The sequence below is a fragment of the Zingiber officinale genome, chromosome 4B (assembly GCF_018446385.1).
Source record: "Zingiber officinale cultivar Zhangliang chromosome 4B, Zo_v1.1, whole genome shotgun sequence".
Taxonomy (NCBI): domain Eukaryota; kingdom Viridiplantae; phylum Streptophyta; class Magnoliopsida; order Zingiberales; family Zingiberaceae; genus Zingiber; species Zingiber officinale.
The window spans coordinates 48,112,720-48,137,030 of NC_055993.1; positions in this window are offsets into that span (position 1 = coordinate 48,112,720).

Genomic DNA, 24,311 nt, shown 5'->3' on the forward strand with positions numbered 1-24,311 from the left:
GTGTCAACTTGATATCTCTATATCCATGACTTGTGAGATCAAGTCATCGAGTTGACCTACATGCTAGTCTCGTCACATTAACATTGTCCCTGAATGTTAATACTCGACTAGGAATGATTAAGAGTAGTGTTCCCTATATCATCTCACTATCAATTCAACCAATCGATTGATATAGGTAAGAACCTTCTACTCAAGGATGCTATTATACTTAGTTTATTTGGTACCAATACAAGTAAGTATAATAACCAAAAAAACAAATGTCTTTATTTATATAAGAATATGATACAACAAGTCCATAATACAATCATCAAATGATTGGCTCTATGGCTCTAACTAACAGATCATTGCCCACACAACGTCTAAGAGAAGGAGGGGAATACAACAGAAGATCAAGAGGTCTTTAACTACAAAGAAAGGTATAACTAATTAATGGTTTCCGCTTTGAATTAATTAGTTAGTTTTCTTTGCATGGATTCTGAAACACTAACACAAGAGGCTAGAGATTTTATGTTTCGATTTCGTGCTATCGATTTTATATTTCGATTTTACGTTTCGATCTTGTGTTTCTATTGTGGTCTCTATAGTTAAACTTAGGGTTACTGTAAGAAGTTAAATATCCAATTTCTTTGAAAGTCTTTGTCTAGGAAGTGGTGGATGATCCCATAACTAAGAAGGCCTAGTGTCTCATCATGTTTAACCTGGAAGCCAATCTTTGAAATAGATATTTAATCAACTTCTGTAATATGGTTTAACTTAGGAAGACCATATCGGTTAAACTTGGAGTAAAAATGTTAAGTATCGTTTCCAATCCAAGTTTAACTTCTGAAGAGAAACTTGGATTAATAATGTTAAGCATCGTTTGTAATCCAAGTTTAACTTCAGTAGATCACATGGGTAGATAGGTTAAGTTCTGTGCTTGTACAAATTTTTGTAAAGGGGAAACAGAACGGAATCCAGGTATAGCAACCAACATGGTCGACCGATCCTTGGGTTCGGTCAACCGATCCATCTTGAATACCAAATGTGCTCTACTCAACCAGAACTCTATGCTTAGTTAGCCAGGTTCCGTCGACCGATCATGTTGTTTAGTCAACTAATCCCATTAGTTTCTGTAAAACAAAGTTAGCTCCATAAGTATAAAAATTCTCCTGTGAAATAGAGTTAGCTTAGTATAATAATACATGAGTAAGAATATACAGTAAAACCTGTCTTGATCTCAACTTGGAAACCTCCCCATTTCTCCAATTGGATCGGTGACCTAGGGTTTGTCCTTTCTCAAGACACGGCCTCCCTGTCGCTCCTCTCTAGTTGCTTACCTCAACCTACCTACCAAGCATCTAGTCCTCCAGACCTATTTAGACTTCAGCTCAATATCGAATATACTCACTAGGACTTCCTCTCAATATCAAGTCATCCAGACCTATTGAATCTAACTACCAGGTGTCAGGTTATCAACCTACCTCAACTTCCTGCCTGACTTCCACGATCTGCTAAGACTTCCCTATCTAATCACAACTAGGGCTTTCATAGTTGAGTAAGCAGCCTACACACTTAGTCAAATCATCAAACCATAACAAGACTTAACTTGAACCTTTGATAACATCAAAACTCAGGTTTGATTCTGATGCATTCTGTACCAACAATCTCCCGTTTTTTTATATTTGACAACCAAGGTTCATAGTTAAGTTTAAAATATGTAAAAATACGTAAACAAGCATTTTTATTTAAATCTCCCCCTGAGTTTACTAACTCTCCCTAAATTTATAATCTCTCCTCCTTTGGCATACATCAAAATAATGGGTAATAATAACAAGTTTTAAATATTCCAAGATTAGGTTTTTTTAGAGTTAGATAAACTTCTTGAAAAAAATTGAAACCAATGTTTTCTAAGCATAAAAATTATTCCACGATATAAAAATTTCAAGGAAAATATTATTCAAAAAAGTTTAGTTAAAAAAATTATCTCAAAATTGCTAAGGAATAAGTTTTGAAAATAAGTTTTGAAAAGGAATGAGGATACGTTATCAAAAAGATATTTTGAAGAAAGCTAAGAATTTTGAAAATAAGTTTTGAAATTTAGAAAAATGTGAACTAAAACTTTCTAAAGAATCGATGAACCAAAAACCAAGTTTTTTAAAAATTAGTCTTTGAAAATGCATAAGTGTATAATTTGAAAATATTTTGTAAAGAGAGTTTTAAAACATATTTTGAAAATCCAAAACCTTAAAATAGATTTTTTTTAAAAAAAATCTAAGGAAAATAAAAGTAGTCTTGAAATGGATTCAAAAATGATGATTAAGTTTCCCCTTAAATTTATATTTTTCTATAAGTCCAAGCATGGAATCCATAAGTTTTTTTTAATATTTAAAAAAAATAAAAACAAAAATCTAGAAAATAGTCCTTAAGGAAATGTCCAACCTTTGTACTTAGTTGACTACCACAAGATAGCAGCTACCGACTGAGATTAGTCAATTTGAGTGTTTGTCTCCAACTAGGTTGTTACTAGCTAAATTACTCAAATTGATCCATGTATGTATTTAAAACCTAAATTTATAATGATGCACTAACATAAGCATTTGAAATCTTAGGCTAAGTCTTAAGCATCCCAAACCATTCTATGTTTCATAATACACAAGCAAAGGATCCTACTGTACTTGTGAGATGATGGCTACTAAATCTAAAGGATCATGTTATTCTATGGTAAGTCCTAGACTACTCCATAAAGAGAAAATATTTTGAAAGCAATTTTAAAAACAAATTTTTTAAATGGGAATTTTGAAAAACTTGATAATAATACATTTTGAAAGAAATTAGAAAAGCTATTCTTTAAAACACATTCCTAATTATCTTCTTAAGTTGCTAAGTTTAAATTCAGGTAATGGTTTGGTGAATATGTCAGCTAAGTTAAATTTAGATTTAATGTAGTTAAGTTCAATATTTCTTTTTGTCACATGGTCTCTAACAAAATGGTGTTTGACTTCTATGTGTTTCATTCTAAAGTGATGAACTAGATTTTTAGTTATATTTATAGAACTTATGTTATCAATAAAAAATTTTATATTTTTGTATTCTAGATTAAAGTCTTTTAAGGCATGAGACATCCATAACAATTGAGCTACGCATCCATCCATTGGTATATATTCTGCTTCAGTAGTAGATAAGGCAACACAATGTTGCTTTCTACTATACTAGATAACTAGGGAGGTCTAAGATAACTAAGGAGGTCTAAGTAATTGACATCCTCCACTTGTACTCTTTTTATCTAACTTACATCCAGTATAATTTGAATCAGAATAGCCAACTAACTTAAAGTGTGATGTGTTGGGACAATTTTCCTAGGTCAAGTTTGACCAGTTTGACTAAGCTTGAGTTGAGTCAAGCTTGAGTCAAGATTTGAGTTTTGATGTTTGACAATATATGGAGATTGCTAGGGCAATCGTTCGGTTGTGGAGATGGTCAAAGAGTTGACCAGGTTGAGAATAAGACAAGTCAAATAGGTCAGGGATGACAGGAGACTTGACTGGGTAAGTCCTAACTGGAGGTTAGGTGTCTGGAAGTCCTAACTGGAGGTTAGGCGGTGGAGAAGTCCTAACTAGAGGTTAGGCAGTGATGAAGTCCTAACTGGAGGTTAGGTAGTGGAGAAGTCATAACTGGAGTTTAGGCAATGGGAAAGTCCTAACTAGAGTTTAGGCATCTGGGAAAGTCCTAACTGGAGGTTAGGCAAGAGAGAAGTCAAGTAGGTCAAGGTTGACAGGAGACTTGACTGGGAAAGTCTTAATTAGAGATTAGGCAAAGGTAAGTCCAACAGGAAGCTTGGCAAGAGTGAAAATCCAAATAGGTTAATGTTGACTAGACTTGGTGGTGAAAGTCCTGATAAGTGAGATCAGGCAATTAAAAAGTCCAAGTGTGATCTTGGCAAAGGGAGAAAGTCCTGGTGAGGAGCCAAGCAATTGGGAAAGTCCAAGTGTGATCTTGGCAAAGGTTGAAAGTCCAAGCATGTGGTCTTGGCAAGGTAAGTCCTAGTGTGATTTGGCAAGGAGAACTCGATAACTAGGATGAGGCCGAAGGAAGCTCCTGAAGGCAAGGCGTGAAGGATGGGAGATATCTGAGGGACGCAAGGCTGATGGAGGAGGCTAGAAGTCTAGTTCGAGGTTGATCGAGTATGGTGTATAATCTGACAACTAGGATGAGGCCGAAGGAAGCTCCTGAAGGCAAGGCGTGAAGGATGGGAGATATCCGAGGGACGTAAGGCTGATGGAGGAGGGTAGAAGGCTAGTTCGAGGTCGGTCGGGTGTTGGCCAAATGCTAGGCATGGATACCCAACAGGTCATGGATGACCGGGAGTTGGGTTTGGGACCTTGAACTTGAGTTTGAGGCAAGTTCAGGGTGTTCAATTGATCGGTCGATCAATTGAACCAGTGTCCAATCGATTGAACCAGTGTCCAATCGATTGGAGTGTGCTGCGAGTGTGGGATGACTCTAATCGATCGACCGATCGATTGGGAGCATTGCTCGCAAGCACAGAAGCTTTCCCAATCAATCGGGCGATCGATTGGGATCTACCAATCGATCGGTCGATCGATTGGGGAGGAGAAGCTCTCGCGAGGACGCGAGAGCACAGAATGGATTTGAATCGATCGGTCGATCGATTCAGATGGTCCCAATCGATCGGTCGATTGATTGGGAAGTGATTGTTGAGCAGGAAATGAGCAATGGATGGCTGGGATTGTGCAGATGTGACGTGGCAATCGATTGGGACTAATTTGGATCGATTGGGAGCACTGTATAAAGCCTGGGCGGAGCATTTTCTTCGCTAGAACTTTACGTTCTTCTTCCTACCAGATCTTTGTGATTTCTCCTGCGATTTTTCAGTGATTCTTCACGCGAGCTTTCAGATCTTCACTGTCAGTTCTTGAAGGCTCTTGGGGTGCATCTCCAAGGTTCAAGAAGCAACCTACATCAGCAAGATCAAGTAAGGAGAGGTTTTATTTTATACACTTGTGTATTTTTTTTTCTTGTTTGAGTGACTCTTGTTGTGAGGTGTTGGTGTAAGGCTTCTCTGCCTTCGGCTGCGACCGAGAAGGAGTGTTTCATAGTGGAGGTGTGTGCTCGGTGTGTGGATCTTTGGATTAGTCATCTCTTCTTGAGGTGGATACCAAGTAAATCCTTGAGTTAGTGTTGGTTGTGTTTGTATTAGTATTCCACTACATATTATCAAGACAAAGCAACCGACGAAGCGACAAAACGCTATTCACCCCCCCCTAGCGGGCATATCGGTCCTAACATGATGTTCTAGGATACCATATTCCCACATTTATAGTTTCTTTTAGATATTTAATTATTCTTTTAGCATCTAACAAGTGGGATTCTTTGGCACAAGTTTGATATCTAGCGCACATACTTACTGTAAATAAAATATTAGGTGTCTTTGCAATTAAGTATAGTAAGCTTCTAATCATACTTCTATAGTATTTCAAGTCAACTGAATTACCATTTGAGTCATTATCTATGTTTATATTACTTACCATAGGTGTTTTTAATTCTTTAGAGTTTTCATACCAAATTTCTTAATTAGTTCTCTTGTGTATTTACTTTAGTGTAAGTAGTTTCCTTCTTTAGTTTGTTTAATATATAGTCCTAAAAGTAATTTAATTCTCCAACTAAGCTCATTTTAAACACATTTTTCATTAAAGTTATAAACTCTTTAAAATTTTTGAGTTAGTTAACCCAAATACTGTATTGTCTATGTATACCTGGGCTATAAATATGTCTGAGTCAAGGTTTTTTATAAAAAGTATAGAATCAAATTGTCCTTCTTTAAACCCTTTTAAACCTCTGAGAATTTAATTAATTAATCTAAAAATTCAGATAAATTAATTAATAAAAATATTAAAAATTCAAAATTAAATAACAAGATAAATTAAAACTAAAAACTTAAAAAATCAGAAATATTTAGTCAAGAAGATGACCAAATTAATCTAGAACTTAATTAATAAAAATATTAAAAATTTAAAAATAAATAACAAGATAAATTCAAACTTTAAACTTAAAAAATTAGAAATATTTAGTCAAGAAAATGATCAAGAACTAGATAAGATTACACGAAATCTTAATAAAAATTTTAATCTATTTAATCAATGTTAACTTAATTAATGATTAAGATAATCTTAAAGATATAAATTCAAAGGGTAAAATAAAATTCTAATCTTATAGATTTAAATTTTAAACATTCAACATTAAAACATAAAAACTAGAAATCAAATTTACAAATTTTAAGAATATTAATTCAGATGTTAATCCTAAAAAATCAAATGTAATTAATTATAATAAAGTACACTTTAATTATGAAATAATAAATTATTCAAGTTTTAAAAATTCAAAATTAAATCATAAAAATTTAGGAAATAAAAATTTAAATATTAATAATTATAATGTAATTACAAAAAATTTGAACCTAATCAATTATTATAATGTACCATTTAATTATGAAACAATGAATAATAAATTTAAATTTAAATATAAAAATTCTAGAAATAGAATTTACTAATTTTTACAAAGTAAACCAAAATTAATAATAATAATAATAATAATAATAATAATAATAATAAATAAATAAATAAATAAAAGTTTGTTAAATTCAAATCAACTGATAAACTCTAACTTAACTACAATAAATTTAAAATTAAATCTTAAGAATTCAAATATAATTATTAAAAAAATTCAAAAATGAAGATAAAACTAATCTAATGGTTTAACTAAACAAGATAAAATTTTAATTAATAATTAAAATAAATCTAAATATAATTTGATTAATTCTGATCTTAAGAATACAATAATTCAAAATTAAAACCAAAAAATTGGAAAATTTAGAAGACAAAGGTTCAAATTTTAATTATAATTTAAATATATTAACTCTCTATAATAAAGCTATAAATTCAATATTAAAATTCAAAATTGCTTTCAATAAACCAATAAATTTTAAGAAGTATAAATTCAAAAATTATATCAAAATTAATTATGAAACTAATTAATAAATCTTACTAAATGAAACAATAAAATAATTAAAATGTGTCAAAGTGGGTTGACACATTCGTGGGTTCATACAAAATGTATCAAATCAAGAATTTGATATATCCTTAGAAATCAACTATAAATTACTTGACTTGTTTGACACATGTATACTTGCCATGTACATGCATTATTAAATTTTAATGTATCGATAAATGTCATATCATTCATACTATTATTTTTACTTAATTTAGAATGATTAAGGACTTAGACTTGATCGATACTTGATTAGTTAAGCCAAGAGTTCTCAGAAAGAAAGTTAAGTATTCAATTTCTTTAAAAAAACTTTGTCTATAAGTGGTTATTGTTTCAATACTCAAGAAACCTCGTGTCTCGTCATAGCCTAGAAGTCGATTATTGAAATAGATATTTAACTAACTAACTATCAAACCTTAATCTAACTCAAGTGTAAATTAATTCTTAGATTTTAACTTAAATTTTAAATCAGATAAAATTGATAAAACATCTCACAAAACCCATAAGGGTACCCTAATTGATTATGCTGAAACACTTAGAATGGGTGAGATGATAAGGACTATTAAATTAAAATATTTTTAAAAAGTTTTCAAAATTCATAGATATTTTTTAAAAAATTATTTTCAAAATAGTGATTTAACATAATAATATTTTAATGAATTTCATGCTTGATTGGGTGTATTTATATATAAAGTTTGAAAAATTTATATACTTACCAAATATTGATTGATATTACAAAATTTATATACTTAGGAGAGTCATGATTGAGAGATCAAATATAGTTTTCAAAATTCTTTTAAAGTTAATTTTCAAAATTCTTTCAAACTATGTTTGAAAATTTTTTGACAATTATTTTTTAACTACAATTTTAAAGTGATATTTTCAAAAATGATCCTATTTCAAAATAATATTTGAAACAAATGCTTTCACAAATATTTATCAAAGTATTTTTTTAAATTGTTAGTGCAAAATCAAGGGAACCTTAGGTAATCTTTTTGGAGTATGTCAAAGGGGGAGAGTAACCTTAAGTTTAAAAATATTTTGACTCTCAACTTTGGTATAAAACCTTAAAGACCAAATACCTAGCTTAAGAAATTTGTTAAAAATCAAAAAAGGAGAGATTGTTGGTGCAATCGGCCTCAAGAGTTTTGATATTTAACAATATACTTAAGTCTGGTCAGTTTGACCAAGGATTTATCCAAACAGGACTTAATATTTGGAAAAGAGAAGTCTAGTCAGGACTAGATGACTAACAAGAGTCCTAACTTAGTTAGGCAAGGGTAAGTCCTAGTGAGTGAAGCTAGGTAGTGGAAATCCTTTGGGAGGTAACCTTAGGTGGTAGAAGTCCTAGTGAGTAAAGCTAGGCCCTAGTGAGTGAAGCTAAGTGGTGAAAATCCTAGGGAGAGATAACCTTAGGTGGTGAAAGTCCTAATGAGTGAAGCTAGGCCCTAGTGAGGAAAGCTAGGTGGTAAAAATATTAAGAGGAGGTAACCTTAGGTAGTGGAAGTCTTGGTGAGTGAAGCTAAGCAGTGGAAATCCTTGGGGGAGGTAACCCTAGGCAATGGTAAAGTCTTAGATGTTGTCCAAGCATGAAGCCTAGTAGGTCGGGTTGACTTACAAGAGCCCGGCTTGATCCTAAGGGATTGGCCCTTAGATGGTAGCCTTGGAGGAGGGACTTCTAAGCAAAAGGTAAGCCTAGTGGGACAGGTAGACTTACAACTACAGGCTAGGTTGCTTGTTTGTACTTGTATGGTTGTTTTGCAGGAACCTAGAGCTGGAAGTAAAACAAAGAGTAGATAAATACAAATGGGTGGACTGGACTAGACTAGGGTCGAACCGGACCCAAATCAGTTCAGGAGACTGAATCGGTAGTTCGGTAGACCGACTGGGTTCAGTCTAGATTGTTGAGTTGTCAGAAATATTGACATGGAAGATGATATGGCAAAAGATCATCTTTATTATTTGGATCAGGATGAGGATAAGCTAGATGATGTGTATAGAGATAAAACTTCATCCAGATATGGCTTCATTCAGATAAAAGTTAATTTAGATAAAGATCTGATCCAACTCTATAAAAGGAGACAAAGGCTCTACGTTCAATACAGCAATTCTTTCATCCAACTCTTCATCTTTATGTTCATACGAATATGTTGCGAAGCTCTGTGACCAGGGAAGCTCCAGGAAGGGTGAGCTGCACTCAGGGCTTTCGGATTGGTCGTCATCTTTTGTTTAGTTTGATTATTTCAAGTTGTATTTAATTTATTATTATTTGTGCTTGAATTTTAAACTATTAGACGGGTTTTTCTACCTCCGGAAAGGAGACCACTAGAGGGCGGGCACCTCCCATGATTAGGCCTTGGATGTACTTACCTTGGGGGATTGGGATCTAAGTAAATCTCGCGTGTTCTTTCTTATTGTTTGATTTATTATTTCTGTTGCTACTAACTAACTCTTTAGAAAAGAACACAATGAAACTTGAAAAGAAAGTGTACGAAAAAGATAGTCGATATTCACCCCCCCTCTATCGACGTGCATTGATCCTACATCACTCACACAACAACAACAGGATATCCAACAGCAACAACAACAAATGATGGATATGATGTGATCTTGGCATTTCGTCCAACACCCTCTGCCTTACTCTGATTAGAGTTAGCTTGCTTCACTTAGTTTATTATGTTATCCCGCTTAACTTAATTAAAGCTAGACTTGCTTAGTGGTTATGATTGATATGCATGGTATTGTTGTTGGAGCAATTGACCTCTAGGGTTTCGATGTTTGACAATACACCTAAGTCGGCCAATTTGACCAAGGGTTAATCTAAACAGGAATTGATGTTTGGAAGAGAGTAGTCTAGTCAAGACTAGATGACTAGCAAGAAGAAGTCCTAACAAGAGGTTAGGCAAAGTGGAAGTCCTAGTGAGTGAAGCCAGGCCCTAGTGAGTGAAGTTAGGTAGTGGGTGGAAGTCCTAGTGAGTGAAGTCATACCCTAGTGAGTGAAGCTAGGTAGTGGAAGTCCTGGTGAGTGAAGCTAGGCCCTAGTGAGTGAAGTTAGGTGGTGGAAGTCCTGTTAAATGAAGTCAGACCTTAGTGAGTGAAGCTAGGTAGTGGAAGTCCTGGTGAGTGAAGTCAGACCCTAGTGAGTAAAGTTAGATGGTGGAAGTCCTGGTGAGTGAAGCCGGGCCCTAGTGAGTGAAGCCGGACCCTAGTGAGTGAAGCTAGGTGAAGGAAGTCTTGATGAATGAAGTCAGACAATAGAAGTCCTAGTGAGTGAAGCTAGGCAATCCTATGAGGAGATAACCCTAGATTATATGTGACTGACTGGTTTTCGGTCGACCAGGCCAGTGAATCTTGAATTCTGTTAACACTGTTTTACCTTACCATTTTATCTATTGTGCTAACTCAGTGTTGCAGAGAAGTTCAACTAGGTCGACGGGCCGACCAGATAGCTGGCACGAAGTCCAGACTGATCGACGGACTGACCGGATGTCTGGCAAAAGGTAAGTCATTGAAGGAGAGTGACTGTGAGGATGCGTCATAATTGAGGGGCAGTAAGTGTCGGTCCAATTTAGGTCCATTTGGGATCCCTAAATTAAGACCTGGACTAGTTCCTGGTCCTGGGAGGATAGGAACTAATTACTCTATCTTTTATATTGAGCTAACACTTGTCTTGCAGGGTATTTTGGACTAACACATTTGTTGTAGGGCAAGAAAGCAAGCAAAGAAGCAAAGCTACCTTCGGATGAACAGTACCCCGAAGGCACCTTCCATGGCTATGGAAGGCGCCTCGGTGCTATTTATGGAAGGTGCCTTCCATGGCTATGGAAGGTGTCTTCCATGGCTATGGAAGGTGCCTTCCATGGCTATGGAAGGAACCTTCCATGGATAGAATTTGACCAGTTCGAAGATAAGGTGCAGTGATGTCGGGATTGATTTTTCCGTTATTGGAGGCACCTTCCAAGCCTTATATAAGGCAGTTTTGAGAAGGCATGGTGAAAACAACTATATACAAGCTACTGTGCACATATTTGAGCCTCCGACTGCTTCCAGTTGTTGCTACGACTCTACTACAAAGTTACTGAGCCCGACGACTGCTTTGAAGAGTTCAGATCGCGCCCGATAGACAAACATCAACACAAAGCACCTCGGTTTAATTCCTAAGAAGTGTTGGTAAAATTTTGTTATTGTACTTACCTACTATTAAAGGGCAAGTGTAGGCTGTTGCACTTAGCCTAATTGTTTTTTACTCTATTCTCTCTTCCGGGGGTACCTAAAGAGATTTTTAGTGGATTGCCCATCAATAGGTCCGCGGGACCTGGGCCTTGGAGTAGGAGGGTCGAAGGCTCCGAACCAAGTAAAAATTGCTTATGTTTTTCTGGTGTTGCTTTCGTATTCACTTTCCACTGCTTACTCGATAATGATTTTCAACCAACGCTATTCACCCCCCACCCTCTAGCGTTTTCACGATCCAACAGTTGTGTATATAGAACCTATATTTGTATTTCAATTGTCTTACTTTAATATATTTAGTCAAGTAGGCATGCATGCTTGGATTATGAAGAAAATCAAATCATGCACTTAATTTTAAAATGCACTTTACTTAATTGCATTTAATTATTCCCTTGAAAGCATTTGATTACATGTTTTTAAGCAATTTACTTATGTCTTGAAATTTTGTTTTTGCTAAAAAAAAAGGTATTTTTTTGCAAAATATGCTTTAAACTTATTCTTAATTTCCTTGAAAATTTTGTACAATAATTATTGAGTCATTTTTCAATAAATTTTGAAATTCTTTTAGGAAATAATCTTTGAAAAATCATAATTTTTTTTTAAAAAAATCTTATTTGAAACCCCATTTTTCAAAGAGCTCTTAAGTACTTTGAAAAAACATATATTTTGAAAAAAAAAATATTTTTAGGAATCCTCACATAAATTTTTTTTGGCTTGATTACCTTGAAAATTTAGATACTTCAAAAATTAGAACTTTGAAAATTTTATTCTTTAAAAAATTATTTTTATAAACTTAATTTTAATCTATTAAAAATTTTCCAAAATATTTTGTGATATTTATTTAAACTTATCTTCCCACTTTGATGTATGTCAAACAAGGGAGTATAGATTTAAAGTATGATTTTTTTTTTTTTTTTGAATTTTTGGAAATAGCCAAGTATGGGAAAGTTTTGAATTTTTGGAAATTGCTAATGTTGTTAAGTGGTTTCAAAAACTCAAAAGAGATTTAAAATTATAGGGGAGTTTTAAATTATGGGGAAGCTTTTGAAAAAGATTTTGAAACAATTGTTTTTGAGCATAAATTTTCTTAACTTTAAACAAACTTTTCAGACATAAAAAATGGAGAGATTGTTAGTGTAATAATTAAATATAAGTTTTGATATTGACAAAGTTTAAAGTTAAGCTATATTATGGGCAAATGAGCCACGTTAAGTGTGCAAATTTAATAGGAAAGTGCTAATAGGTCATGTAGACAAGATATTAGGCAATGAAGACTTGACAAATCAAGGGGACTAGACACTAAGAAGGAAGTACAAATAGGTCAACTCGACATGACATCTGGAAAGACAAACCTGATGGGTCAGCGGGACTAGACATCGAGACAAGGGAAGTCTTGTTGGATCAAGATATTTGACGTCAAGTAAAGGAGGTATAAACAAGTCAGCTGGACCTGATGTTTGACACAAGGTGGAGAAGAGAGGTCCTACTTAGGACAAGTCGGGATAGATTCTCTCTATGGGATCATACCTAGGTGTCGGTTTGACCAAAGATCCTACTTGAAATTTGAAGTTGAGATCAGATAGTTAATCAATTGTCATAACTTAGTTTTCATATATTACTTGCATTTGTGCTAATTCGGTGTTGCAAAGTTCGAGTGATTGAATCGGTGTTACCGATCGATCGAACTATTCAAGCGATTGAATACTGATGTTCAATTGCTCGAATGTTAAGGTGGAATAGGCCTATGACTTGGCAGTTGAGTCTTATGGAGTGTTGATGTGATAGCTAATATATGTAGACAAGATAAGTCATAGGAGTTTAACATAACAAATGATAACTCTTAGCTAGATGATGTGGCACAAGGCAAGGTCAAGGATAACTCTCGGTGTGCTTACATAGAGGTTTGCATGGTCAAGGTTAAGGGTTGCGAAGCTGATGTGATCAAAGATTCATGTTAAGACACTGATACAAGATCTGGCAATCGATTAGGAGGATAGATCGACGATAGATTGGGCAACCAATCAGTGGATTAGTTGACCAATCTAGATCTGGATCTGGTTATCTAGGTGATTAGACGACCGATCAAGGGATCAGTTGACCAATCAAAGCCTATAAAAGTAGGCTTGACCAGAGGCTTCAAAATCATCTTTGAAATGCTCTCCTGCTTTTGTTTGACACAAAAGATTTGCCGCTACATTGTTGTATTCCTCTGACAATGAAGCTCTACTCCTATTTCTCATTGTCAGTATATTCTATTAACTATCTCTTCATACTTTAATTTCTACATGATGGTAAGCTTGTTATCATACCCTATCTTGTGTAAGAGGTGAATCTCTATCTCCGAACAGTCATTTAGATGAGCAACTAGATGTAGGATTGAAAGCACTAGAGAGAGGGGGGGTGAATAGCTCTCGTGACTTTTACTTTCGTTTCGAAAAACTATCGAGTAAAATATGCAGCGAAAATAAATAAAACAATTGAGAACACACGAACACCAAGGGTTTTACTTGGTTCAGAGTTTGGGGCGACTCCTACTCCAAGGCCAACGCTCGTTGAGCGTTTACTTTGGACAATCACTATAAGCTCGGAAATATACAATTTTGATTTACAATATAAAGCAAATTGGAAATTATACTGATAATGAAAAATAGAGAGTTTGAAGCTTCAGGTCATTGGTGTCGAGTTACAGCTTTGTAGAATTGATCTTTGAGCAGCACACGGAAGAAGGATTGTCAGTTTTTGTTGTTCCCTTGCTGCTAGTAGAACTAGGCTTAAGTAGCCCGTGGAGGGTGCCTCCAACACCATGGAGGGCGCCCTCAATCCCGCCAAAACCGTAGCATGGATGAGCCCCGAACTGGTCGCTGCTTATTCACCTGAGGGCACCTCCAACCTGGATGGAGGGAGCCCTCGCGCCAGTGTCCAAGGCGCCTCTAAGCTCCATGGAGGCGCCCTCGCACCTTGCTGCGAGGCTGTCTCTGCAAGTGACCCTAAGGCGCCTCCAAGCTCCATGGAGGGTGCCTCGGGTACTATTCATCCGAGGTAAATGTGTCAAATTCGCTTCCTGCAAAGTACGTTAGTCCCAGAAACTAATCATACCCTGCAAAACAAAGTTAGCACAATATAGACATGATAAATAAAGTATTTGACAGTCTCTGAAGTGTCTAGTTCTGACTTCGGATTTCCCGTCCGAAAACCCTAGGTCGAACCAACGTCTACTGTTCCCTCACTGGGGAGCGCGTCCTCACCTACTCCACTCAAGAGAATTTACCTTTTGCTAGACCGATCCTCTAGACTGACTGGACTTTTGCTCAGCACCCGAGGCTCCAGGACTTTCTGCTGGATGTCCGCTCCATGACTCGTCCAGTCTTCCACCTGGTTCGCGATACCAGGACTTTCCACCTAGAGTCCCCGACTCTAAGACTTTTACCCGAAGCCCTCGACCCACCAAGACTTTCTGCCTAGGATTACTACCCCGTAGGGTTTTCAACCTGCCTAACCGCAGCTAGGATTTTTGCCTAAGTACACTTAGGACTTTCCTATAAACTCATTCAAACATGTTAGACAACAAATTACCTTAACTTTGAACCCTTTGCCATTATCAAAACTTAGGTTCGATCGTCGAATATTTCCTGCACCAACAATCTCCCCCTTTTTTATTATGACAACAAAATTAAAAGTTAAGTAAAAACATAAAATGATAGCATAACAACATAGAATAAATGCAGCATAACATAAAAACATAGCAAGAACATAGCATAGCAATTTGTTTGTTGTATCTCCCCCTTAATCACTTTGCTACTTAACTTTCACTTTCCTCTCCCCCTTTGTCATATATCAAAAGTACCACTTCAAACATAATAGAGAAAGGAGTGTAAGAGAAAAGATAATTAGCTCCCCCTAAAAGGTAGCTTTTCACTTAAGACATATTAGTTTTGCAGTAAAAATATTAGTTTCATAAATTTTTGACTTTAGTAAAAATATTAGTTTTGCAAGTTAAGGATTTTAGCTTTAAAAGATGTGGAAAAAGAAGCTCAATAAAAAGCATCAAAATCATCATTAAGCTTAAAAACAATTTTAATGCAACATTAGGACTAAGTCAAAACATAATTTCAACATCAAGTCAGAAATAATTTGTATTTCAACATTAAGATAAAACAATTAATAGCAAGTAAAAAATTTTCATTTCAACACTAAGTTAAAAATAATTTTTTGTTTCAAAAATAATTTTTATTTTGAAAACTAAGAAAATAATTGTATTTCAAAAATAAGTTAAAATAGTTTTTATTATTTTTTTAAAGAATATTATTTCACAACTAATTTCAAAGAAAACTATGCTTCCTCTTCCCCTTAATTAATGCTAGCTAATTTTCTTATTTTTTTAAAAACTATTCTTTAAAGGCCTAGAGTCCAAGCATGAGTTAATAAAATACGTACTTTCAAACAAATGTCTAACCTTTAGTTATTAGTCGCTTACCATGAGGTAGTGGCTTTCACTTGGTTAGTCAAATTAAGTAATTGTTCCAGTTAGTTTGACTAAGCATGGATAACTTAATTTGATTAATATGATTTTGGTATTTATTGCCCAGACTTATGTCGATGCACAGACATAAGTATTCTAAAGTCCAGGCAGTACCCTATGCATATCATGCCATTCTAAGTGTTTATCATACATAAGCAGCGTAATCCTAATGTGCTTGTGAGATGCTCTGGCTGAAATCTAGGGGTACATGCTTTCTAGGGGGTAAATACCTAGGCTAAGTCCAAATTTAGAAAAACTAACAAAATTGAAATTTTGAAATATATTTTCCCTAGATTTTTTTTAAAAAACTGAGTAAAAGAATATACCTTTTAAAAAAAATAGAAAGAAGAATTATAAGTGAAGGGATATTTGAAAAGGAATCCTAGTCGATCAAGTGTAAATATCAAATGGACCAAAAATAGACTATCTATAACATGTCAATCATATACAATGCATAGTCTGATCAACTCTAATCATCGTCAGTAGGTGGTGGTGGTGATCGCTCAGGGGCGCGCAGTGTTTGAAGGATCTGCTCAAGTCTGGTAGTCAGGTCATCCCTGAGAGCAATCATCTCCCCCAGAAGTGTGCTAAAACCATCCGTGACTGTTCGCTGTATCTGTATGGAAGACTCCTCGAGACGAGTGAGTCGATCCTAAACAGATGTAGCGCCCGAAAATTCTCAAAACTATTTTAGAAATATTCTACGATTTTTCTGGAATTTTAGGATATTTTTACAGAATTTTTAGAGTAGCAGAAGTAGCAAAAATAAATAGAATCATAAAATAGCCTACGCGGGAATTGAACCCGAGACCTATTGGTCCTACAACTTATAGATAGCTCTAGTAACCAAGTGAACCCAGCAGGGTCGTGCTGAAAAGAAAGGGAATCAATTATATTTATATTGAGTTGGGCCGAATTACCCACTTAATATAAATAAAGATTTAAGTGAGGAATTGTTATTTTTCTTAAAGGAGAAAAACCTTTCCCTCACCCTAGTCACGCCGCCCTCTCCTTTTCTCCCTCACCTCTCGGCGCCAACTTCAAGAAACCTAGGGTTTTCGTCCCAAGGGCAAGGGGAACACCTTCCGGCGACGACTTCGACACGAGGACGCTCCCCTCCGCGAGAGGAACGCGTGGACGCGAGAAGATCGTTGAAAGGATCGTCTCCTTCGGAGATCTAGCAATTAGAATCGTAAGAAAATCCGAACAAGAGGTAAGAAACCCCTCACTTGCAGTATAAGTAGCTTTCGTACGAATGTATGTATTGTTTTAGTCGTATGCAGATTTTTAGCAATAGGGTGTGAATTAGCGCACACCAAGCGTTTGATTAAATGCTTAGTTTAGTTAAATGCCATCCTAGGCATTTTAATAGCTTAGATAAATGCAATAGAAGCATTTTTACAGTTCATATGGTCTTGCTACAGCTTTTATGGAACTAGATGTCCAATGGGTGGGCTCCCACAGTCACCTCTAGGTTTAGACAACCTAGTTCTAGGTTTAGACAACCTAGTAAAAGCAAGACAAGAATTTATTAGCTTATGTTCAGTATTTTACTTTTCAGTGGCACTGTACTGGATTAGATATCCATTGGGTTGGACTCCCATAGTCGTCCCTAGGTTCAGCTAACCTAATAACCCTACTAAATTCGGGACTTGCAAACCCGGGTCTAGTTAGGGATGCGCGCACAGCAAAGTACAGTTGCCGGGCCGAAACAGCAGCTTGATTATTATTTTAATCTATTTATGAATATAGTTTTCAAACATCACAAATTAGTCATGTGAGTTCAGTCAGCTTTAGCATCAGATTAGTATTAGCTTAGCTCAGTTTTATATCAGTTTAGTTTTTCCGTTGATACAACATGATAGTTTATGATTAGTTCTATTGCTATGATCAGTTTTATTTCTATGTGTTGTATGTCATGTCATGTTTAGCATATCCAGTATGTTCTTTTCAAATAGCATGTTTTCAAAGCATGATTTGCATCGATTGCATGTTTTAGTGAGGTAGATGGTTTCTTACTAAGCGAAAGCTTACAGATACTTTCTTTTCCTTATACTACAGATAAAGGTAAAGGAAAGATGGACTAGCGGAGGCTGGAGGGCAATGCTACGAAGATGTGTGTGGATGGAACTTGGAATAGAGATCTTAGGGAATTTCAGCAAGCTTGTTTTAAGCATTAGAACCTTTTAGCATTTTATTATTTTGCACCTTAGTATGTTAATTGCTATGAATTAGTTAGTCATGCACCCTATCATGCTTAAAATACTATTTGTGTGATGTTAGAATGTTTTACATTTAGTTTAGGATTGACATGGGAAGTTTTGGCACGAACAAGTGATGAAATCAGACTTCTGGTATGAAATCAGAAACCCCAATCGATCGGCTGATCGATTGGAGGCTTCTCAATCGATCAGCCGATCGATTGGGGAGTTCATACCACGAACAGTAGGCTTCTGGATCGATCAGCCGATCGATCCAGCAAATTCTGTCGCGAACAATAGGCTCTAGGATCGATCACTGGATCGATTGGCTAGTCTGGATCGATCAGCCGATCGATCCAGAATATTGGCCCGAGCACAGTAGTGTGCTGGATCGATCACTGGATCGATCCAACCTAAGCCCCACATACAGTAGCCATCTGGATCGATCAATGGATCGATCCGGCCATTCCAATCAATCCGTGGATCGATTGGGGGGCCTGACATCAGCAAGAAACTCTTAGTTAAGTTCCTTGACCATTGGGGGATGTAATATATGTCATGAATAGTTTAGATTACACCCCTTAGCACATGTAGAACCAAGAAATGATGATAGTTTAGCAAAATTTTAAATAGTACAGTTCCGCAACTTAGATTTAATGATGGTCATGGAATAGTTAGCACAGCATAATGTGACGGTCGGCCTCACATCCTAGTCAGTGGGAGGCAGGTCGTTACAGAGTGGTATCAGAGCAGTTTCCATACTTCCTACACACACATCAGCATTGAACCTGTAGCTTCCAAGTAAGAACATCTCTCACTTTCTTTATGTTTCTTATTTCATGTTTAGATATGACTAAAGCATGCTTGTTCATGATAGTAGTTGACATGTTAACAATAGTTACTTCCTTATGATTGTGTTAGTCATGTATGTCCTCCATGTCTCTAGAGATGGCACGAGGACGCCCAGCTAGGAGGGCACCAGCCACTGAGCCCTGACATGAGGCAGGCAGTTCAGTGCCTCCCCCAGACCTGACAGCATTGGTGGCTCAGTTACAGCAGCAGTTAGCTGAACAGCAGCAGGAGATAGCCACCTTACAAGCTAATTAGCAGAATACTCCCACAGTCACCCCGGAACCAAACGTAGCAACGCCAGTAGTCTTAGAGGTTCCACCAGTCCAGCCTACAGCACCAGTAGCCCCAGCAGCAGCAGAGGCAAAAAGAGAGGTCTATCTGATCCAGTGGCAAAGAGTCAAGCCCGAGAACTTCTCAGGCACCAGTGAACCATGGGATGCACAAGCCTGGTTCAAAACACTGGAGAGTACGATGGAGCTTCTGGACTGGCCAGAACATGAGAAGGTGAAGTGCGCCTCCTTCTGCCTGACAGGAGATGCACGCATGTGGTGGGAGAGAATCAGAGCGAAGCGCCCAATAAACCAGATAACATGGGCAGACTTCGAGAAGGAGTTCTTTGAAGAATTCTTTCACATGAGGGTCACAAACCGCCACTACGACGAGTTCACTGAGTTTCGTCAGGGCAACCTATCAGTTGAGGAAGCCGTGAAGAAATTCAATAGATTGGCTCGTCTATGCCCTGAACTAGTCAGCACAGAGAAAGAAAGAGTCCGGTTGATGCTCAAGATGCTGAGGCCGGAAATAGCAATGAACGTGGCTGGCGGCGTTCACAGGCCGCAAACCACCGAAGAACTAGTCAGCAGTGCTCTGACCACCGAGCACTACTAGAATAATATCAAGCAGCAGAGGCAAGTTCTCTTAGAATCCAAAGGTCAAGGAGGCTCAGGTACTCAGAAACAACAGGGTCACAGCTCCAACTGGAAAGGGAACTCCAGCAATAAGCGCAAACCAGGGAGTTACCCAAAAGGAGGGCCAGCTAGCAAACAGCCAAGTTATCCAAAGTGTGCTACTTGTGGGAAATTCCACCCTGGAGTTTGTCGTAAAGGCACACGAGGATGCTTTGAGTGTGGACAGGAAGGGCATATGGCTAAGCAGTGCCTGAACAAGACTAGTCTTCCTCCACCACAGCCGATTCAGTATGGAGGCCAACCAGCTCAGTTACATCAGATGCAGGCCGCTCTAGATGGTCCACACATCAGCCAGGGCAGACTAGAAGCCCCTCCAGCTATAACGAATGCAAGGATCTACTCCTTAACCAGAGAAGACGTGGCAAATGCCTCGACAGTTATTACAGGTCAGATTAGTATTTTACAGCAAAGTACAACTGTCTTATTCGATACTGGGGCAACCCATTCATATATATCCAGGGCATTTGCTGAGAGGTTAGCAAGACCTCCAGAGGTACTCAATAGTCAGTTTCTGACGACGTTACCTTCAGGAGAAATTATGGCATCCACGCATTGGCTCAGAGCAGTGTTAGTCATTATAGCAGACAGAGAGCTCTTTTGTGATTTGATAGTGCTAAATATAACTGACTACGATGTCATCTTCGGAATGGACTTCTTGATCAGATACGGAGCTTCCATCGAGTGTCGTAAACAGAAAGTCGTATTCTAACCTGAAGCAGAAGCACAGTTCGAGTTCGTCAGAGAACCCAAGAGAAAGGCCAAAAAGTTTCTCTCCGCTATGAAAGCACAGAGATTAATGGATTCAGGATGTACGGGATTTTTAGCACATGTAGTCAGTACCGGTCAGGACAAGGACCAACAGCTAGCAGAAGTCCGAGTCGTACGTGACTACCCAGCAGTCTTCCCTGAAGAGTTATCAGGCCTAGCACCAGACAGGGAGATCGAATTTGAGATAGAACTCATTCCCGGTACAAATCCTACCTCCAAAGCACCTTACCGCATGGCTCCAACAGAACTGAAGGAACTTCATGAGCAATTACAGGAGCTACTTGACAAAGGCTTCATACGTCCTAGTCACTCACCATGGGGAGCGCCTGTATTGTTCGTGAAGAAGAAGGACGGGAGCATGCGCCTATGCATAGATTACAGAGCACTAAACCAAGTCACGATTAAGAACAGGTATCCTCTTCCCAGAATTGATGACCTGTTCGATCAGCTAAAGGGAGCAGCAATGTTCTCTAAGATAGACCTCAGATCAGGTTATCATCAGGTGAAAGTCAAGGAAGGGGATATACCCAAGACAGCATTCAGAACCAGATACGGACATTATGAGTTCGTAGTCATGCCCTTTGGCGTGACAAATGCTCCAGCTACCTTCATGGACCTCATGAACAGGGTATTCAGAGAATACTTAGATAAGTTCGTTATCGTGTTCATCGATGACATTCTTATCTATTTAAGAACTCAGGAAGAACACGCAGAGCACCTGAGAATAGTACTGCAGACCCTCCAGCAGAACCAGTTGTACGCCAAGTTCACGAAATGTGAATTTTGGTTAGATCAGGTGTCCTTCCTGGGTCACATCATCTCAAGGGATGGTATCATGGTAGACCCCAGTAAAATAGAAGCTGTGAGTAACTGGAAAAGACCCAAGAATGCCAGTGAGATCAGGAGTTTTCTGGGATTAGCAGGTTATTACAGAAAGTTCGTAGAGGACTTCTCCAGGATAGCCTCCCCACTGACAGCTCTTACCAGAAAGAACAGAAAATTTCAGTGGACAGAGGACTGCGAGAACAGCTTCAGCGAGCTAAAAAGAAGATTGACCAGTGCACCTATTCTGACTCTACCAGAGAACGCAGATAGCTTTGATATATATAGTGATGCCTCTAAGTTGGGACTAGGAGCAGTGCTGATGCAAGATGGCAAGGTAATCGCCTATGCCTCCAGACAACTCAAGGATTATGAGAGGAATTACCCTACTCATGACCTTGAGCTTGCAGCAGTGGTGTTCGCCCTCAAAATTTGGAGACATTACTTGTATGGAGCTCAGTGCAGAGTGTATACAGATCATCAGAGTCTGAAGTACTTCTTCACTCAGAAGGATCTGAATATGCGACAGCGCAGATGGCTAGAACTGGTCAAGGACTACGATATAGACATCCTCTACCACCCAGGAAAGGCGAATAGAGTAGCAGATGCACTTAGCAGAAAGTCCAGTGCTGCTCTATTATCTCTAGCAGCCATGTCACCGCCCCTACAGAAGGAGATCACAGACTTCGGCCTTGAACTCATAGTTGGACAGCTCTCTACTATGACGTTAGAGTCTACTTTGCTTGGTGATCTTCAAACAGCTCAGGAACAGGATCCTTAAATTCAGAAAATCAAGCAAGGAGTAGCAGAATCAGACAGTGGGGAATTCAGAGTATCTGGTAGTGGGGTATTGTACCTTGGTGACAGATTATGCGTTCCAGATCAGGAGGAACTCAGAAGGAAGATTTTAGATGAGGCTCACAAGACTCCCTATGCGATGCATCCAGGCTCCACTAAAATGTACCAGGACTTGAAGAAGCGTTTTTGGTGGCCTGGGATGAAGAGAGGCATCGCTCGATATGTCAGCACCTGCCTAACCTGTCAGAGGGTTAAGGCAGAACATCAGAGACCAGGAGGAGTTTTGCAGCCTATTCAGATTCCAGAATGGAAGTGGGAAGATATTTCTATGGATTTCATAGTGGGACTACCCAGAACCACGAATGGTTTTGATACCATCTGGGTAATAGTCGACAGGTTGACTAAATCAGTCCACTTCTTAGCTATCAGGATATCCTACTCCATGGAACAGCTAGCACAGTTGTATCTCAAGGAGATCGTTAGACTACATGGAGTCCCACGAACCATTATTTCATACAGAGACAGTAGGTTCACATCACACTTCTGGGAGTGTGTACAGTCAGCTTTGGGCACGAAGTTAAAATTTAGCACAGCCTTCTATCCTCAGACAGATGGTCAGACAGAGCGAGTAAATCAGGTACTCGAAGATATGCTCCGCGCATGTGCCCTAGATTTCAGAGGAAGTTGGTGCAAATATCTGAGTCTAGCAGAATTTGCATACAACAACAGCTATCAGGCTACTATCGGTATGGCCCCTTACGAGGCTCTCTACGGGCGGAGGTGTAGATCTCCAATCTGCTGGTATGAGAGTGGTGAACAGAAAGAACTAGAACTTCAGACAGGTCTAGTGACAGATACCACAGCAGCTATACAGCAGATCCGGCAGAGGATAGAGACAGCTCAGAGCCACCAGAAAAGCTATGCTGATATGTGGCGCAGACCCTTAGAGTTCGCAGTTGGGGATTCAGTGTTCCTCGGAGTAGCTCCCATGAAGGGAGTAATGCGTTTTGGGAAGAAGGGCAAATTAAGTCCCAGATATGTGGGACCATACCTTATCAGCAGGAGAGTTGGCAAGGTAGCATATGAGTTAGAGCTACCCCAGGAAATGTCAGCTGTCCACAACGTATTGCATGTCTCTATGCTGAAGAAGCATATCCCAGATGCCACCCAGGTGATTGAGCCCCAGCAGGTACAAGTCCGCGAAGACCTCAGCTATGACAGTCGGCCTATTCAGATAATAGACCGAGCAGTTAAGAAATTGCGGAACAAGGAGGTACCATTAGTAAAAGTCATTTGGCAAAGTCACACAGCAGAAGAGGCAACATGGGAGACAGAAGTACCCAGAGTTATTCTAAGTTCGAGGATGAACTTTTTATAAGGTATGGGGGATTGTAGCGCCCGAAAATTCTCAAAACTATTTTAGAAATATTCTATGATTTTTCTGGAATTTTAGGATATTTTTACAGAATTTTTAGAGTAGCGGAAGTAGCAAAAATAAATAGAATCGTAAAATAGCCTACGCGGGAATTGAACCCGAGACCTATTGGGTCCTACAACTTATAGATAGCTCTAGTAACCAAGTGAACCCAGCAGGGCCGTGCTGAAAAGAAAGGGAATCAATTATATTTATATTGAGTTGGGCCGAATTACCCACTTAATATAAATAAAGATTTAAGTGAGGAATTGTTATTTTTCTTAAAGGAGAAAAACCTTTCCCTCACCCTAGTCACGCCGCCCTCTCCTTTTCTCCCTCACCTCTCGGCGCCAACTTCAAGAAACCTAGGGTTTTCGTCCCAAGGGCAAGGGGAACACCTTCCGGCGACGACTTCGACACGAGGACGCTCCCCTCCGCGAGAGGAACGCGTGGACGCGAGAAGATCGTTGAAAGGATCGTCTCCTTCGGAGATCTAGCGATTAGAATCGTAAGAAAATCCGAACAGGAGGTAAGAAACCCCTCACTTGCAGTATAAGTAGCTTTCGTACGATTGTATGTATTGTTTTAGTCGTATGCAGATTTTTAGCAATAGGGTGTGAATTAGCGCACACCAAGCGTTTGATTAAATGCTTAGCTTAGTTAAATGTCATCCTAGGCATTTTAATAGCTTAGAT